We start from the raw sequence: 20,889 nt of genomic DNA, 5'->3' as shown, positions 1-20,889 counted from the left end.
GGAGAAGGGAGTAGTATGAATAAACTGAGTCCTAGGTCATTTCATCACAAAGTCAATAGCTCTTCTCATTGAAGGGGAGAAAACAAACTGCTTTCTATTCTATTGAAAGCCTGGAAGAATTTGCACGGCAGTAATCCCAAATCCAGAGGCAATCTATTAACAACTCAGCATCACAGATCCTGAGACTCAACTGATAAGCACATTCTTCCCTGCACCTCCCCCAACATTAATCCTCTTAAAGATTGTGCTAAGTAATGAAAGGGTGCGATGAAAAGAGGCCCCCCCCCCTTTTTTTTATTACAAACACACAAAATGCTTGTGTAAATGTTTCATTAACAAACTGCTGGACTAGTATTTAATATCCTTTGCCTCCCTCCTCCTGGACCCCTCGGTAGGGGCTTCTGCCTGGAGCATGACTAAATGTGTGATTTACACATGTTTAAGAGAAACATTCCCACACTTGAATGCTGTTCCATGACAAAGGGAGGGGAGGGGCTGAGAGAGAGGTGTTGAACCTATTGTAGACATTTTAATTTACAATTCACTTTTTCTTAAATGGCCTTTAAAAGATGAATGACTTCCACCCACTTATCAGTCTATGTTTCATTTCTTAGTGTTCTTTCTAACCGCTGGTCTGAATGTAAGTGTCCTCAGTCGGATAATTTGAGGCTGGTCTTTTTAGAGACAAGGTTAGATGCTGTAATATTCTCAGAAAAGCAAAATGAATTCGAATGCATGTCCTTTGCGTAAAGAATCATTTTCCAAACCACAGGAAGACTAAAACAGATGACTTATCTTTACTTTGAATATGCTAAAGGATGCCAGATATTTTGTAGAAATATGCATCCTGTGTTTTTTTCTCTGTAGTCGTCTAATTACAATCTGATGTTTCGTGTTCTTTAGGCTAATCTAGTAAATCCTAACAGGATGTCTGCTTTATCTGATTTTTTAAATATGGCATTTGGCTATAAAAATAAACTTTCCTTTCAGACAAGCAAGGTATGCTTATGGCACCTACTGAGATAGTCAGTATCCATTAACAGGATGTATTGATATGACTTGAAGATACAGAATCAGCCTCTTAAGAACATGTGTGCTTATGTGCTAAGTTGCTTTAGTCGTGTACAACTCTTGCGATCCCATGGACTGTAGCCCGCCATGCTCCTCTGTCCATGGGATTCTCCTGGCAAGGATACTGGAATGGGTTGCCATTTCCACCCCTAGGGGATCTTCCCAACCCAGGGACGGAACCCTCATCTCTTACGTCTCCTGCATTGGCAGGTGGGTTCTTTACCACTACCATCACTTGACACTTGGGACAAAGAGATTTGTATAAAAAAAGAGGCTACAGTTGTGTTCAGTTTCCTTAGACATTAATTTCAAAGTTTGGAATCTCTTAGAATGCAACACAGAAGTGTCTTCTAAGGATTTGCCCAATAGCACTTATCCAGATGTGAATCCTGTATCAGGATTTAACTTAAACTATGCTTAAGAGTGTCTTTGTCCCAAGTGTCATTCATTTACTTTCAGTTTAGCAGAAGCATCTGGCCACAGATGGGGTTCGAGTTGGGTCAGAACCACTTTCGGGTCAGCACGGATAGTTGTGTCTCCAGCCAGGAGTACGGTCTGGTCTCAGAGTGAATAGATTAATTTAGAGCAACAGTGCCCTGGGGGATAAACACTTAAATGTATTCAACCTTAGAAGAGCTGAAAACATCAATACCTTCATAAAGCCACTTTGATTTGTATTGACTACAGTTGGGCTGCTAATTCATATACACTGTTGTTTACTTCACAGTGCTTTTAACATGACTTTTGATTTATAGAAATCGTGATTCAATTTCTACCGAGAAGTGGTGAGCTCAGACCTCCCCCAGATTCTTACTTTCTCTCTTCTGTGACAAAATTGAAAGAGGAGCTCTCTTGTCATGGCATTTATAAGTGGTTGTGTAGCAGCTTACATGCACTTTTGGAAAAAAAAAAAATAAGATTTCATAGTAAAAGGTAATAGCAAAGTAGATTGCTCAAATAAGGGCAATCAGTTGTCTAAGCATGTTATCAAAACCATTGATTTACAATGGGGCAAAGATCTACAAGTTAGATGCCTTTCCCACTGAGAAAATCGCTGTTAAGCACAAGAGAAAATTCACTGGACAAGACTGTGTCCTGTTATTTTTTTAATGCCAAGCCCTGATAGACTTTCATTTATAGGACATATTGCAAAGCTCCATAACTAATAAACCCTGTTCCATGCAAATTATGCAATCTGTATCTCATAAGAGTTAGTTTTGTTTGCTTGATGGTCTGTCAAACAGAGACCCTAAAAATTCTTTTCTAGCAGTTCATTTCTTTCTAAGCCACTAAAACAAATGGCTTTAAGTCAAGCAAATAGGCTTCAGTGACCAGAACAGGATTGTGTTTTGTTTATGGATTAGTTCCCAAACCTAAATCAGATTTGAACTATTTTGGATTCTCTTTTGCTAAAGTATTATCCATAGGTACAATGGAATGAAGGTGTGAGTTTTATCAAGAAAAATGTTAATTACTCAAAGAGTTGCATGAAAATAATATTGAAGTAGACAAAGAAATTCAGACAATAAGACAAAATGGTGACAGGAGAACGGGCGTTCCTTTTTCCCTCAGATAAGGATGAGCTGGAACACAACATATCCGTGGCTCAAGAAAAATTCACAGTTCTGATGGAGATAAACTTAGAAAGCCTCGAGACAGCCCAGACTCGTCAGATTCTCACAGTTAATTAAAGAAGTGAGTGAAGGCATCAAGGCTTGCTCCCATCTGCCTGAATAATTCACCGCCTGTATCCATTATTAAAACCCGTTACTTCTCCACAATGATTCCCAGCTTGAGATGGATTGGTCTCAGAACCAAGAGATAAATTGTAACAAGGCCTACAGCTATATTAATAAATTGAAATGAACATTTATTTGCTCATCTAATTAGACCTGTAGTTTTTCCAAATAGTGTAGTAATGCATTACCTTGACAGGCAGCACTACCTACCTTTTGTGAGATAAAATGAACAGGAGGGTTTTGCCCCAGATTTGGGGTTTTCTCTGCATAAAAAGTTCTTTGGCCACCGCTGTTCTTGTCAGCCATTCATTCCATCACTATGCTCCGCTGATTCTCTCTCTCCAGGATTGATGGGAGCTTAGCTTTTGAGGTACTTCGTCAGAGGCCTGCAAAGAATTGTGCATATAGAACACACATTCTTCTTTTGTCCTGTCTCTCTTTCTAAAGGGTTGCAAGAGAGAAAAAAAAAAAAAAAGAGAATGTAAAGGTTTTCCCTACCCCCTCCCATCTCCACTTCCCTTCATTAGGAGTACAAAGCATTAGAGCTCAGAGGTTCAAAGAACCTGTGCTTGGGGTTTAATTCCTGACTCAGTGGCTAACCAGTGCATAACCTCAGTTTCTTCCTCTGAAAAATGACACTAATAGTATCCATTTTTGCAAGATACATGTGAAGTTTAAAGAGAATGTCTGTGAAGGGTGGAACCAGAGTAGGTGCTTATCAGTGATAAGTGCTATTATTGTTCAACCATTCTTACCCTTTCCTGTTTGCAAGTTAGATTAAAAAAACCATCAAATTTGTGTGGAAATGTCTTTCTGTAACAGAGCTAAGTTTTCAATTTCTGAAGTTCAGAAATGAATATTATGGTACAGCAACATAAAACTTCTCATTATAAAGGATTTCCATTGCAGATGAGACATTATTATCTATTTGGAAGAGACCTGATTTTTGCTATGGAAATCCTTTATAATGAGAAGTTTTATGTTGCTATACCATAATACCCATTTCTGAACTTTAGAAATTGAGGGCTTATATCTTTGCCCTTTGCAGGCAGAGGGCCTAGGACACAGTAGCTCATAGGACGACATAACCAGTCATTGGTTTTTTACCACAATGATAAGTGTGGTTGTTATGTAAGCTCCTACAAAATAAACAGTTCTCTGCTGGACCTATGACCCTCTGAGGCATAAAGAAGCTAGAGAAGTCAGGCCCTCTGATTGATTCTACGCAACAATCAGATTCAAATTCATGCTCCTGCAGACTTCAGCCTTGTGTTCCCATAAGAGGAATGCACTCTTTCTTTCTTCAAATGAGTAGAAATTTTACTTACACATACTTGTTTGAAATTTTGAGGTCCAGTTGATGGAGCACTTTTCATTTTGATAAATGAGAAAATTTTTTAAATAAATTTCTGGGTTGTCAAAATGAGTACCAGCTCCTTTAATCTGTTCTTCACCTTGCAGATAAGGTGGAATATTACTGATGATATCTTCTTGCCAGGTGCTGGCCAGGGTGGCCTCATTATAAGGAAGAGGATTAAACTTAGTTTGAGAAAAAGAACATTTTTCATTTTTTTCTAGTGAATTTCAACTACTGAATAAGGCAAACTTCACAAGTTTGTAACCCTTTGTAAAAGTAAAATTTAGAAAAAAAATAATTTGCCAGATATTAAATAAATTACTGACAGATCTTACTGTGCTCCTTTACACTGGTTTTGCTTCCTGGGCAAGAGAGTAAATGAGACAAGTCAGTATTAAATTTTATGTTATCTAAACAAATAGTAATTGTCTGGAAGCAGGCTCATAAGCAATATAAAACAAAGGGAAGCAGAATTTTATTGAGACACTCATTCAATAATTCCTTATGCTGTAGATTTCATGGAATGTTTAAAGACCATATACATTGAAACAAAATTATTTTAGAGGTTTTAATAATTTTTTTTAATTTAAAAAAATGCACATTTAAGGTAAAAAAAACTTCAACAAATACAGATTTGTAAAGTAAAAGTCTTTCATGCCTCCTATCAGAGCAACCAATCTACTATTTAATTGTAAACATTATTAATAGCTGCTTGATTATGCTTCCAGAAGCCTCCATGCATATACAATTATATGTGTATGCTTCCTGATTTGTTCTGTGTTATACAGATAAACTTGAACTATATATATTTTATATGTATAATTTATATTTTATAAATATTAATGTTGTATCTTGGATATTTTTCCCCATGGATCTATCTCCTTATTTTAAGGGTTGCATAAGGGGTTTTTTTGTTTGTTTTTTAGCATAGATATACTGTGTTTTCTTTATTCCCCTGTAGATAGATATGTAAGTTGCTCAAAATTTTTTAGTTTTGTAAATAACGCTTCAATGAGCATCCTTAGAGCAGCATATTTGCTCATATAATATTTGAATCAATCCATTCCCATGTGTGAGTTTTAAAAGATACTGCCAAGTTTTCCTCCAAAATATAGTTTTCAAAAAAGACTTTTCCACTATTTTATAAGATGTTCTTATACTTCAAAGAATACAATTAAAACCTGGTCAAATCACAGCAAATTATTCCTTTTCTGTGTGTATGTGACGAGTGGAGTGTTCATTCATTGATTAGAGAATTAGCAAAGCACCTCTTTCAAAACAGGAGGAAATGTCTCAGGACGCCTGATCTGAACTCAGTCAGTGCAATAGAATTGCCAGGAACATTATTTCAGAGGCTGCTGCTGCTGCTGCTAAGTCGCTTCAGTCGTGTCCGACTCTGTGCGACCCCATAGACAGCAGCCCACTAGGCTCCTCTGTCCCTGGGATTCTCCAGGCAAGAACACTGGAGTAGGTTGCCATTTCCTACTCCGATTTCAGAGGCTAATTAGAACTAAATCTTGAGACATTCCCACTATCCTAGAGACCTTCAAAAGGGTTTTTAGATTTTATTTTTCCTGATTACAAATGCCAAAGCACATACCAACACTTATAACTCTTTGGCCTAATGGAAGAGTGAAATATAAAGTATTGATATCTTATTAAAGCTCCATTACTTTTTTTTTTTTAATGTGGAGCATGAAAAATTTAAGATTGGTGTAGCCATCTTTTCAAAGCTAGATTTTCGGAAGGAGTTCAGAGGAGGAAAACAAAATTGGGGTCTTCAGCTTAGAATGGTTTCTATTTGAGGGACTTCCCTGGTGGGCCAGTGGATAAGACTCCATGCTCCGAATGCAGGGTGCATGGGTTCAATCCCTGGTGGGGGAACTAAAATCCCACATGCCACATGAGATGCCCTAAAAATAAATAAAAATAAACAGCAACAACAAGAAGTATGGTTTCTACTTAAGGTAGAGGAGAAGCTAGATGTTCAGCCCTGCATTGGAGACTCTATCAGTTCTTCCCCTTCTTCCATAGTCATGGAATCCATGGCTTTTAACTGAGCACATGGTGGCCCAGGTTAAAGACCTCATGCCATGCTTGAGGGTGGACATATAACTAAATTCCGTCTAATAAGTTATGTGCAGAAATAATGTGTGCAGTTTCCAGAGTTTATCTTTAAAGAAAGAGGATGCCCTCTTTCCCCCTCTTTTACCTCTTATCTGTTGAAATGTACAAGTAGTTGAGAGTCATCTTGGGTCCCTGTGACAAGCAGCTTAAAAAAACAGTAAGATAGAAAGGCATCAAGGAGCCATGGACTTTACAGCTTTCCTATTTACACTCAGGCTATTGCAGGAGAGAGAGCTAAGGTTCTGTCTTTCTTTTCCATTATATTTTGAGTTTCTTTTCCAACCATCAAACATACCCTACCTATCAAAAAGTCCCAACTTTTGAGATTCTCAGCAACTTCGATTGAAGATCTTGAGTAAAACACTTTTTTAGCAGTGCTGGATTTTCTTCTGCATCTGTTTGTAGACTGTGTGTCTCTTACTCCCTTCGGGCTTTGCTAAAAGCAACAAGAAGGGTCCAACACATGCCAACATTCTATATTACTTAGGAGTCAGTAGACAGCATTCCTAGAGTCTGAAAAGTCATTTTGCCACATTTAGTATGGGTCATCCCGCTTTACTCCCTGCAATCGTGCCTTTACCATCCCACCTCTTCCATTGAGCAAATTAAACATTTTAGGTTCTGTTAGTTGAAGCAACCTTTCCTCCTCACACCCCCTGCCAGCTCTGATACCATATTCTGCTTTAGTTAGGAATTACATTAAAAGATGCTTACTCCTTGGAAGAAAAGTTATGACCAACATAGATAGCATATTCAAAAGCAGAGACATTACTTTGCCAACAAAGGTCCATCTAGTCAAGGCTATGGCTTTTCCTGTGGTCATGTATGGATGTGAGAGTTGGACTGTGAAGAAGGCTGAGCACCAAAGAATTGATGCTTTTGAACTGTGGTGTTGGAGAAGACTCTTGAGAGTCCCTTGGACTGCAAGGAGATCCAACCAGTCCATTCTGAAGGAGATCAGCCCTGGGATTTCTTTGGAAGGAATGATGCTAAAGCTGAAACTCCAGTACTTTGGCCACCTCATGAGAAGAGTTGACTCATTGGAAAAGACTCTGATGCTGGGAGGGATTGGGGGCAGGAGGAGAAGGGGACGACAGAGGATGAGATGGCTGGATGGCATCATGGACTCGATGGACATGGAGTCTGAGTGAACTCTAGGAGTTGGTGATGGACAGGGAGGCCTGGCGTGCTGCGATTCATGGGGTCGCAAAGAGTTGGACACGACTGAGCGACTGAACTGAACTGCACTGCGCTAATCAGAGAACTGAAAATTAGTGGCTTCATGTGAAGGAGGAAGGAGGCATGCCTCACACAGGGAGAATATCAGAGCACCAGTATTGCTGGTCTCTGATTCTTTTCCCTTTTACCTCATAGCCTAGTGCAGGCTGGCTAGTTGATTCCAGCAACTACAGAACACACAGAACAAAATGTGTGCCTCCTAGCAGCTTCTGTCCTACTTTAAGTAGGAGTTTCTTCTTACATACTATTGGCCAGATGTGCACTATATGATCATCTTTAACAGCAAAGAAGGCTGGGACTGTGACCTTCTAATCCAGGCACAGAGTTCTTCCACCACATTAGGATCTGGGCTGGGAAGAAAGTCAAAACAGAAGGTTCTTATAGTTTACCGAGGTCATGAATCATTCTAAAAATTTGATACATTGATAGTTTATTGCAATGGAAGATTTTGTATTCTCCCAATCCAAGAAATGTACATCCCCTTTTGTATTTCCATTAGACTCTATCAAACTTTTAAAGGGTCCCCTAAATGAAACACTTTGATCAATAGAGTCTCTCATTTGGGATTCTTTACTAAGAAATTCCAGAACGGGATATTGCGCCTGAGTGATAGAACTGGTGTCGGAAATAACAGCGCAGTGTGTGAAAGGGCCATCAATGCCTAGTGCTGTCTTTTCTGGGAGGTGTCTTTTTGGCATGAAAGCAGTGGATCTCATGCACTTAAAAAAGCATGTCAGAACTGCTCTCTGAAAAAGAGAGAAAAAGGGAAAGAAAGGGAAAAGGAAAACATCAAAGCAGCATGACTGGGTTAGGTAAGCTAATCACACTCTTTCTCCCTGAAACCCTAGGGGTTGCAGTGAAGAATTTAAATAAAACATGCTGTGTCTCCAGCCTGCTGTTAGTGATGTTCTGTGGTCACCATCATTTTTCTCCTTCTGGGAATTCAATTTGTCCCTATTGTGCCAAGGTCACGGATTGAAGGATCTTAGTGGCCATCAGGGCTATGCCTTTGAAGCAAAGGGTCAGCGCATTAGTACAAAAGGGCATTAATCCAGTGTGCCAGCTCACCAAACGGTGGTTAATTCATTTAAAAGGAATGACCAGGGTTCCTATTCTAGGTTTCCATCTGGACAATCAGAAGCCTCCCTTTTCCCAAACAAGAACTTCATTAATGAATATTCAACGGAAAGTATTACTTCATTGTCAGCTCTAATTGCTAGCTTTACCTTATTAGTAGAAGCATTTCTGTGGCTGAGCCTGACATACATTTGTTTGCACACTGTTATTAGTCAAGACTCAGTGAAGTCTTGTAATTAACACCTCCACATTATCTCATGCAGTGAAAGCAAAGACAAAACCAGATGACTCACTTTGTTTTAGCTTTGCTCTTGTTTTCTGATAGAGAAGCACTTAAGGAGAAGTGTAAGCTCATCTGAATGCCATATGGAGCCAACACAAACCATAAAAGGGTTTTCAGGAAGCAGTGCATGGAAGTTCATTAAGTGAACAACACTACAATCAACATGCTGATTTAAACCTCTACCTGGCACTAATAAATTGCACAGGTACATTACCTGCATCGCACTTAGCAACCATTCCAGATCACTGATGACGGATCCACAGTTCCCAAGAAACAGGAGAGATAACATATTCTCTGTAAACATTATGAAGTTAATGATTCACAGGACAATTAGATAGCTTTCAGAAACCTTATCAGTTTAGAGATAAAGCAGACTAAGACAATAACTGTATTTTGATCATTCCTACCGTTCAGAATACTATGTCTGAAAATTGGCTCCCTGTAGCTTTTAACTGATATTTTCGTAGGAAAAAAGCAGGGCGGGGGGAGGGGGGGGAGTGGGGGGGGAGAGACTGTCAACAGTTCATATTTCAGTTTTATATTTGGAAAGAGATCCTTTTCTAAATGCCTCTGTTTAAAAAAAACGTGTAGCGAAAGAAATTTTAAAAGCCAAGATATCATCCTGTCTTTTTCATTGAATTAACAAAAAGTCTAGTTATTTTTTTATTTTTAAATGCAAAACTTAAGCACCAACCTTAACAGAGATACCATAATCCAAAATTTTAACAATTAAATCTGCTAAATCTGTCATGGTTTAAAAGAAAGAACTGCTTATTTACTGTTTGCAAATAGTTCTTTCCTAATACAACTTAAAGTGAAAAGCAGCTACACTAGAAAAGGGGAATAATCTATGCAATGGCATGGCAACCTTTCAATTAGAAATTATTCCCAAAGCTATTAAGTTAAAATTGCTGTTATACACAAATTGTCCTAGCCAAATGAAAACAGGCTGAAAATTTTAATAGATCCCTGTCCGTTCTCAGGCTTCCCTGATGGTTCAGACAGTAAAGAATCCACCTGCAATGCAGGAGAACTGAGTTGGATCCCTGGGTTGGGAAGATTCCCTGGGGAAGGAAACGGTTACCTGTTCCAGTAATCTTGAAATGGTTTACCTTAGATTGGGACTCAAACCTGGCTAGGACTCGAACCTGCCAAAACCCAGTTTGGGACTTAAGCCTACATGGCTGGGACTCAAACCCAGCCAAAACCCTGCTTGGGACTTGAACCCACGTGGCTAGGACTCAAACCCAGCCAAAACCCACAGTACCTGGTTTCAGGACTTAATGAAGCTCAGGTTCTTGATATCTCATCACAGAAAGAATTCAGTGAGAGACAAAGTGATAGGTAAGAAATGGATTTATTCGGATACAGAGAGAAGCACATTCCACAGACAGCGTGTGGGCCATCACAGAGAGTGAATGTGGCCCGTAAACTTGGCATGGTTAGTTTTTATAGGTTGGGTAATTATATATGCTAATGAGTGGGAGGATTACTCCAACTATTTTTGGGAAAGGGTGGAGATTTCCAGGATATGGGCCACCACCCACTCCGTGGTCTTTTAACACTGCCCTGGAACTGTCCTGTCACCTCTGGGTGTGTCATTTCACTTGCTGTTGAGGAGCAAGGTCTAGTCTTGTCTGCCGTCTTGGTCCCATTTGATTCTGATTAGCTTTATGATGTGTTCTTGGGCTATGTCATTCTTTCTGAAGTTGTGCCCTGCCCCTTTCCTTCCTGTTACAATCTTGCCTTGAGAATTCCTTGGACAGAGGAGCCTGGCAGGCTACAGTCCATAAGGTTGCAAAGAGTCAGACATGACTGAGCCGCTTTCACACTATGTCTGTATTAAATTCCCAATATTAGAAAAGTATTCATCACAAAGAAACAAGAATGACCTGTCCATGCTATCCAAAGCAATCCACAGATTCAGTATAATCCTTATCAAAATGGCAATGGCATTTTCACAGAAATAGAACAAACAATCCTAAAATGTGTATGGAACCAAAGAAGATCCCACGTAGCCAAAGAAATCATGATAAAGATGGCTGGAGTCATCATGCTCACTGATTTCAAATTATATTACAAAGCTATAATAATCAAAACTGTTATTTGGGCACAAAAACAGGTACAACAGAACAGAGAAAACAGAAATAAGCCTATGCTTATGTGGTCAATTAATCTACAACAAAGAAGCCAAGAATGTGTTTAATAATTGTGTTGGACAGCCATATACAAAAATAATGAAACTGGACCACTATCTTATACCACAGACAGCAGTGAACTCAAAATGTAATAAAGACTTGACCATAAGGCCTGAAACTATAAACTCTGAAGAAAACATGGGTGGCAAGCTCCTTGACATCAGTCTTGGGGATGATTTTTTTGGGATCTGACTCCAAAAGCAAAGGCAACAAAAGCAAAAATAAACAAGTGAGAAGACATCAAAACTAAAAAACTTTTTGTACAGAATAGGAAACCATCAAAACAATGAAAATGCAGCCTATGGAATGGGAGAAACTGTTTGCAAATCTTTTGTTTGTTTATTTGCTTTTAGTTGTGCTGGTGTTCTGTTGCTTTGTGCAGGCTTTCTCTGGTCGCAGCCAGTTGGGGTTACTCCTTGTTGCATTGCACAGGCTTCTCATTATGGCGGCTTCTCTTATTGTAGGGCACAGGTTCTAGGCATGCAGGCTTTGGAAGTTGCAGCATGCAGGCTCAGTAGTTGCAGCTTGCAGACCCTAGAGCATGGGCTCAGTAGTTGTGGTACATGGGCTTAGTTGCTCCACAGCATGTGGAATCTTTCCAAACCAGGGATAAAACCCATGACCCCTGCATTGGTAGGCAGATTCCTATACAATGCACCACCAGGGAAGTCTTGCAAATCTTGTATTGAATAAGGGGCTAATATCCAAAACATATAAAGAACTCACACAACTCAACAACAACAACAACAGGGGAAAAAAAAAAAAAAAAAAACAGCCCAGTTAAAATGTAAGGAGAGGATCTGAAGAGACATTTTCCCAAAACAGACATACAGGTAACCAACTAAAATGAAAAGATTCTCAGCCCTCACCAGTCATCACAGAAAGGTAAATTAAAACCAGTGAGGTATCACCCCATACCTGTTTGAATGGCTATTGTTGAAAAGACAAGAAATAACAAACGTTGGCAAGGATACAGAGAAAAGGTAACCCTTGTGTACTGTTGGTGGGAAGCAACCACCGTGGATAAAACTAAAAATAGGATTACCATAGGATCCAGTAATCCCACTTCTAGCTATTAATCCAAAGAAAAATGGAAACACTAACTTGGAAAGATAAATGCATCCCCATCTTAACTGCAACACTGTTTACAACAGGCACAACGTGGAAACAGCCTACGTATTCACTGATGGATGAATGGATAAAGAAACTGTGAGATACTGGAATAAACCATAATGGAAAAGAATATTAAAACGGACTGTACATGTGTATAAAACTGAGTCACATTGCTATACAGCAGAGACTGGCACAGCATAGTATATCAACTATATTCAATTTTTAAAAAAAGGTGTGAGATAGACACAGATATACCTATACTTATCTATATACATATGTATGTAATTCAGCCCTGGTGGCTCAGCAGGAAAGAGTCCACCTGGCAACACAGGAGACACACGTTCAATCCCTGGGTCAGGAAAATCTCCTGGAAAAGGATATGGAAACCCACTCTAGTATTCTTACCTGAAGAATCCCACGGGCAGAGGAGCCTGGCAGGCTACAGTCCATGGGGTCACAAGGAGTCAGACACAACTGAAGCCACTTAACATGCACGCACAAAATTCAACCGTAAAAAAGTAAACACAGTAGTGTTATTTGCAAAACCATGGATGGATCTTGAAAGAACTGTGCTAAGTGAAATAAGGCAGAGATAGATAAATATATGTGTCATCTTTAAAAACAGAAAATAAAGCTCATAGACATAGAAAATAGATTAGTGGTTGTCAGAAGCAGAGGTGGGGGTGCTGAGCAGAATGGGTGAAGTGGGTTACTAAGAGAATCAATCTTAAAATTCTTATCACAAGGGAAAAAACTGTAACCCTGTACAACGATGGATGTTAACTAGACTTACTGTGGTGATAATTTCACAGTATATATCACATCATTATGTTTTACACTGTGATGTGTGTGTACTCAGTCACGTCTGACTCTGTGACCCCATGAACTGCACCACGCCAGGCCCTTCTATCCTCCACTACCTCCCAGAGTATAACTGACACTAATATAACATTATGTCAATTATAGCTCATTTGTTTTTTTTTTCGAAAATGAGCGCCCACACGTTGCCTGGCTCCCTTGGAAACACTGCTGCTGGGTTTGTAACTGATCATGCCATGAGGAAAAGGCCTTTTTATACTATACATGCATTTTATATCACCCTTATCATCCCTGTCATGCTCTGTATGAAACTGGTTTATCATTTTATGCCTGTACCTGGGCTGATGTAAACGACTGAGTAAAGAATGTTACTGCCTTCATGTGATTTGAGGAAATTATTAAACACAGCAGCTTCATCACTGAGATCCCAGGGGTGCTCTCCCAACTCCAATAGGTATGTCCCTGTGGATACTAGCAGAGATTTCAGCAGGCAGGGCTTTGGAAGCTGTTATTTCCTCTCTGCCCAAAAAATACCACCATGAAAACATTTTCATGTTCATGTTGCTGCGCATGAACATGAAATAGATGTTTTAGTAATAGACGGCTATTCTGCCCTCCTGGTACACTGCTGTCCCTATTGCACCAAAAGAGCGTAGTCTGAAAATAGCAACAGAGACTGTTTTGTGGCCAGTGAATAGGAAGGCTAATAATAGCATTGCTTCATTGTTTGGCAAGAACCCAAGGCTAGCCCAGCCAAGGAGCAGCACACGCTGCAGTAACCAAATCATAAAATTTCTCCAGGGAATGGTGCAGCCTTTCAGAACATGTTTTATATTCTGGGGTTGCTTAGGAAGGAAATAGTTCAGAAGTTGTTTTGACACAGTGTGGTTTGTTTCCAATTTGAAGGCAGGGGGCAGGGCTGGAGAAATGAGGCAGGAGGTCAGTTGCACAAAGGATGCAAAAATGTGTCGGTAAGGAGTTCCTGACAGGTGGTGAGAGGGCCATGGCTCAGGAGCTCCGGCCTGGTGTGGAGTTTGTCCCTGGTGGGGAGTTTGTCCCCGTCTGGTTCCCAGTGCTCTCAGCATCGCCTTTCACACTCCTGTTATGTTTATTTCTGTTGAACTTAAAGAGTGACCTTTTCCAAACTGCAATGCATTGTTGACCCACATGCATTTCTGAGACCTAATTTCCCTGAATGCCTTCCTTGTTCCTGCAGAAGAGAACTCTGTTTGAGAAAATAGGAAGAGGCTGAGGGTAAAGAGCATTGGCATGGAAATCTTTGAGGCATTGAATCCTGCCTGCTATTAATAATTTAGAAGTGTTTTTAATGCCCTGATATGGAAGGAAGGTTTTTTGACACCAAAGGCATCTAAATATTAATTTCAGAGGAATTGGTTGTTACAAGCAGTTAACATCCATTTTGTTAGTTGACCTCCCAAGGAAGGTTAATGCACTAAAATCTGGTCATTAAGTATAGTAACAAATGTTTTTTCAGTGAGGTTATTACTATCATAAACTCTAATCCATGGTTCACAGGCAGCAGCATCTAGTGCAGTGCTCTGACTAATGAAGAATTAACTATTTCTGAGCAGTTAATAAAGATTTTTTCCCCCACCAATCAACATACTCTACATGATCCTTATAATTACTAAAAGCATTAAGCTCTGGGTATGAGTTGCCCACATGTCAGACCGGAATTCTGCTCTGAGTAAATGACAAATGGCAAACCTAATCCCATTTCACTTAATTTTTTTTTCCTAACATGTTCACTGAAATAAGAAATAATGGAATTCCTAAGTATTAGAAAAAGATGGTCCAGTACGAAGCGTTTGCTAAATGAGAATTGATGAGGTCTTAGTCATGTTTTATTGTGATGGAAGATTTTATACAGTAGTTTACTTCTTGCTAGAACTGAGAAGCTAATTGGCTACAAACAGGGCTTTTGGGCTTGCTTGTTTGTTTTATTTTTGTTTTTGCCTTTATTAAAGAGCATGCTCATCCACAAAAAGGAAGGAGGCAGATACTTGTGGAAGAAACACTCATATATCTTTCTCATCACAATAAGAGGGAAAAGGTACAACCTAACCTTTCTAGAAAGCCTCGGGGCGGTGTTCTGCTTTTCAAAGGAAAGGTCGTCCAGAATTAATTAAAGTCACTTTCCCGCTGAGGACCGAGCATTTGGCTTTACTTTGAAGGCTCTAAGTTGCTCAGACCAGTTTCTTAGAGACCTGAATTTAAAGCAGCACAGCCAAGCCCTGGGTGAGCCTTTCAGAAGAAGTAATCTTCTGAAATCAGAAGTCTGAACAGCTAATACACTGAGGCCTTAAGGTGCCTCTAAAGACATAGGCCTGGAGAAGGCAATGGCGCCCCACTCCAGTACTCTTGCCTGGAAAATCCCATGGACAGAGGAGCTTGGTGGGCTGCAGTCCATGGGGTCCCTAAGAGTTCAACACGACTGAGCGACTTCGCTTTGACTTTTCACTTTCATGCATTGGAGAAGGAAATGGCAACCCACTCCAGTGTTCTTGCCTGGAGAATCCCAGGGATGAGGGAGCCTGGTGGGCTGCTGTATATGGGGTCGCACAGAGTCGGACAAAACTGAAGTGATTTAGCAGCAGCAGCAGCAGCAAAGACATAGGCCAGAGTTGATAGCATAAAATAAAAAGAATTGCCTACTTTCCCTGGGACGATCAACTCTCATTCACGTAGAATCAACGTTCATATTATTACCCTTTCCCCTCATTTTTAACTTCGGCTAAATCCTGTCTTTAACAGGATACCACCATAATGAACAGGAAGGAAGGGAAACCATACCTAGCCAAAATAAAAGGGACTTTGTCTTATAGAAACGAATATGTATTTTGGAAAGGCTTACATTACGTATGAATGCCCCTTTAAAGGGGCAAATACATTGACACTACAGTCCATGGGGTCACAAAGGGTTGGACACGACTGAGTGACTAACACACGCATACACACTGAAACTAGCGCACCATCTCATAATATTTTTTGTGAAAGATTCAGCACATTCAGTTCAGTTCAGTCGCTCAGTCGTGTCTGACTCTGCGACCCCATGAATCGCAGCACGCCAGGCCTCCCTGTCCATCACCATCTCCTGGAGTTCACTCAGACTCACGTCCATCGAGTCAGTGATGCCATCCAGCCATCTCATCCTCGGTCATCCCCTTCTTCTCCTGCCCTGCAATCCCTCCCAGCATCAGAGTCTTTGCCAATCAGTCAACTCTTCGCATGAGGTGGCCAAAGTACTGAAGCGTCAGCTTTAGCATCATTCCTTCCAAAGAAATCCCAGGGTTGATCTCCTTCAGAATGGACTGGTTGGATCTCCTTGCAGTCCAAGGGACTCTCAAGAGTCTTCTCCAACACCACACTTCAAAAGCATCAATTCTTCAGCACTCAGCCTTCTTCACAGTCCAACTCTCACATCCATACATGACTATTGGAAAAACCATAGCCTTGACTAGACAGACCTTAGTCGGCAAAGTAATGTCTCTGCTTTTGAATATGCTATCTAGGTTGGTCATAACTTTTCTTCCAAGGAGTAAGCGTCTTTTAATTTCATGGCTGCAATCACCATCTGCAGTGATTTTGGAGCCCAAAAAAAGAAAGTCTGACACTGTTTCCACTGTTTCCCCATCTATTTCCCATGAAGTGATGGGACCAGATGCCATGATCTTCGTTTTCTGAATGTTGAGCTTTAAGCCAATTTTTTCACTCTCCTCTTTTACTTTCATCAAGAGGCTTTTTAGTTCCTCTTCACTTTCTGCCATAAGGGTGGTGTCATCGGCATATCTGAGGTTATTGATATTTCTCCTGGCAATCTTGATTCCAGCTTGTGCTTCATCCAACCCAGCGTTTCTCATGATGTACTCTGCATAGAAGTTAAATAAGCAGGGTGACAATATACAGCCTTGACGGACTCCTTTTCCTATTTGGAACCAGTCTGTTGTTCCATGTCCAGTTCTAACTGTTGCTTCCTGACCTGCATACAGATTTCTCAAGAGGCAGGTCAGGTGGTCTGGTATTCCCATCTCTTTCAGAATTTTCCACAGTTTATTGTGTCCACACAGTCAAAGGCTTTGGCATAGTCAAGAAAGCAGAAATAGATGTTTTTCTGGAACTCTCTTGCTTTTTCGATATCCAGCAGATGTTGGCAATTTGATCTCTGGTTCCTGTGCCTTTTCTATAACCAGCTTGAACATCAGGAAGTTCACAGTTCACATATTGCTGAAGCCTGGCTTAGAGAATTTTGAGCATTACTTTACTAGCGTGTGAGATGAGTGTAATTGTGTGGTAGTTTGAGCATTCTTTGGCATTGCCTTTCTTTGGGATTGGAATAAAAACTGACCTTTTCCAGTCCTGTAGCCACTGCTGAGTTTTCCAAATTTGCTGGCATATTGAGTGCAGCACTTTTACAGCATCATCTTTCAGGATTAGAAATAGCTCTACTGGAATTCCATCACCTCCACTAGCTTTGTTCGTAGTGATGCTTTCTAAGGCCCACTTGACTTCACATTCCAAGATGTCTGGCTCTAGATGAGTGATCACACCATCGTGATTACCCGGGTCGTGAAGATCCTTTTTGTACAGTTCTTCTGTGTATTCTTGCCACCTCTTCTTAATACCTTCTGCTTCTGTTAGGTCCATACCATTTCTGTCCTTTATCGAGCCCATATTTGCATGAAATGTTCCCTTGGTATCTCTAATTTTCTTGAAGAGATCTCTAGTCTTTCCCATTCTGTTTTCCTCTATTTCTTTCCATTGATCGCTGAAGAAGGCTTTCTTATCTCTTCTTGCTATTCTTTGGAACTCTGCATTCAGATGCTTATATCTTTCCTTTTCTCATTGGCTTTTCACTTCTCTTCTAAATAACCAGTAGGACTGCACACATTAGGACTATAGGTACCACTTGTGTGTTTGGTACATTGCTTGAAAATAACTACATCATTTCCCATTCACAGTGACAGCCTTTCTGAGTCTCAGTTTTCCCATCTGTAAAATGATATTGTAATATCTACTTTGAGGAATAGTTGTAAAGACGAGTGATAATATATACCTGGTGTACAGAAAGGTCTAGTATGACTAGTACGACTTTGCCTTTACACAATGCCCATTGCTTTATGTATTTTGTGTTTTATGAAAGTGAGTAGAATCCTGAAACACCCCACGAAAACCTTTTGGGTTGAAAATGAGACTCAAGGGAGTAATAAAATATTAGCCTGACTTCTGAGAACTGGGCTTTGACTGAGTCCAGCTCATCCATCATGACTCTCATTAGACACAGGCCTTTCCCAGTTACCTCAGCCAGAAATAAACCTTCCAACTTCTGTGTTCTAATTTGCTTTGTACTTTTCAAAAACCATTCTTCACACTCATTCTTTGCTTAATTTGTAGATAGGTCTTGGATCTGTGTTCCCAATACTTGATGCAGTGCCTCAAACACAAGTACTAGAAGGAGTTCATGAATTTCATGAACTCTCATCTTTCCTACCTAAACGATGATTATTGTTGTTGTTCAATGGGTAAGCTGTGTCTGACTCTTTGCAATCCCATGGACTGTAGCATACCAGGCTTCCCTGTCCTTCACTATCTCCCAGAGTTTGTTCAAACTCATGTCCATTGAGAGGATGAGATGTTTGGATGACAACCCATGGTGGGTGAATGAATGAATGAATGGTTTTGGAGGTCACCCGCTCTTTCTTTATTCTTTTATAGTGTATATTCCCTTCCACTTTTTTTTTTCTTTACTTCTAAAAGAAGTCTCTAGAAGATTGCTCAGCCCCCTCCCCACTATTTCCCCATGGGTGAACAGTTGACAGTAAAAAGACAGCCAGAAGGCAGCTGTTTGGATGGCTAGATTGTTTCTAATCTGGGTGTTTGCAGATCAGGGGTTTCCTGCACTTTGACAAAGATTCTAAAGTAAACACAGTAGACAGGAAGATGCAGGTTGAGACCCTATAAAGATGAATCAAAGTGTCTTTTGAAGTCACTGTTTTCTCCATATCCTTATTGCCATATCCCTCATGGTTCATAGAAATCACAGAAAAGAGAAATTAACATTTCAGGATTACTAGTGATTTGCCATGTTAACCTTTGGTATGCTCTTTAACCTCTTTAGACTTTAGTTTTCTCATCAACAATAATAGCTTACACTATTCTAGTTACTTCCTAGGCTTGCTAGGCAAATCACATAATAAGCGAGGCAAAGAACTTAGTCAAGAGAGAAGTATGACACAAAAAAATATTAGAACTAGCCACTAAAAGAAGACTAGGTAAGCTAGTGTAACTTACTTTTCCTTAATGATTAATGTCATCTGAATCAACTTACAAATAATGACAAAAATTAAATTTGCTTAAAGACAAAATACTATTGTATTAAGAGCAGGAAGGAGCCATAGAAAGTTTGATTCATTGCAGTAACAGGTTAAGAATATTGCCGTAGTCACTCTCATAGCGTTCTGTGTTCCCCCTCCTCACAATGATTATCCAATACATTTAGAATAAACAACAGGGGAGATGCTATCAAATCAAAATGGTTTTTCTAGTTAGATCAGTGGTAGAAATCTCAGCTGTCCATTTAACACCCATCCCCTTCTTCACACATGCATGTGATCATTATTTAATGGTGACCAAATGGTCTCAGTGACTCTTGGCAAACTTGAACACATGTAATTTCCATCTCACCACCAATTCCAGTCGAGGCAGTTCTGAAATGGAGCGAATGCATTTAAGTGTTGGGTTGACATGCAATGCTAGTACTTCCCCACTCATAAGGAAAGTGAAAGGAAAGTGAGGTCGCTCAGTCGTGTCCGACTCTTTGCAACCCCATGGACTGTAGCCTACCAGGCTCCTCTGTCCATGGGATTTTCCAGGCAATAGTACTGGAGTGGATTGCCATTGCCTTCTCCAGCGGATCATAAGGAAGAGGAATGCAAATTCTTGGAAATGCACAGTCGAGAGAATAATTGAAAGTGGGTTCAATGTCTTCATCCTCTGAGAATACATGTGAGCATGTGCGTGTCTGTAGTCGCTCTTTCATGAAATGTGTATGTGTCTGTTTTGATTCTGAGGCTTCCCTCTGCTGTATGTAGGTTTCACAGAGGGGTTCCGGCTTGTAAAGGTTAACCGTGCAGAAATCAAGGCTTTGTGCATTTTTGCAAAGGTCACATTCATCAGCAGTTCCGGAAAGACTGCTGGGCAGGGCCCTGGTAACCACCCCATGATTGAACCATGGCTCTGGGTTTCATTTCCTCAAGAACGCTGCTACAGTCCCTGGTTGTGTCACCAAGAGATAAAGAGGCTGCTCAGTCACTTGAAATTCAATTTGTACATTACTCAAATCCAGCCCACCTCTTTCCTTCATGGTGTTTGGCAGCTGCTTGCTGGCACTCTGCATTTCAAATGCCTGAGCTGCAGGAAGCTGTTTAATAAATGGCATAGGTTTTGATTAATGTACCAAACTGAAAATAGACCATGATGTAATGCATATCTTACCAGGAATCACAGATCAAATTGGACAGTTTCAAGGGACCATGCTGTAGCAGAGAGTTTTCTCCACAGAAATGTATTTTATGTTTTTTATAATACCTTGAAGGGTCAAACTGTAGAATGTATACATTTTGGACCTGGAAGCTTGCCCTGTCGGTCTAGGAATAGCAATTATAGTTGACCACACAAGAAGCTCCAGAGAAAACAAGATATTTGACATTGACTCCAGTCTATAAAGGGTCATCTATACTTCACCAGAAGTCTTGGTATTATTTTTTTTCAACTACAGATAAACAGAAATGCTAGTAAAATTCTGGTAGTATCTACAAACTCAGTTATTTTTTAAGTCAAACATTTAGT

The sequence above is a fragment of the Oryx dammah genome, unplaced genomic scaffold (genome assembly GCF_014754425.2).
Source record: "Oryx dammah isolate SB20612 unplaced genomic scaffold, SCBI_Odam_1.1 HiC_scaffold_5, whole genome shotgun sequence".
In the NCBI taxonomy this organism is placed as follows: Eukaryota; Metazoa; Chordata; class Mammalia; order Artiodactyla; family Bovidae; genus Oryx; species Oryx dammah.
Note: the sequence above shows the minus strand (reverse complement) of the source record.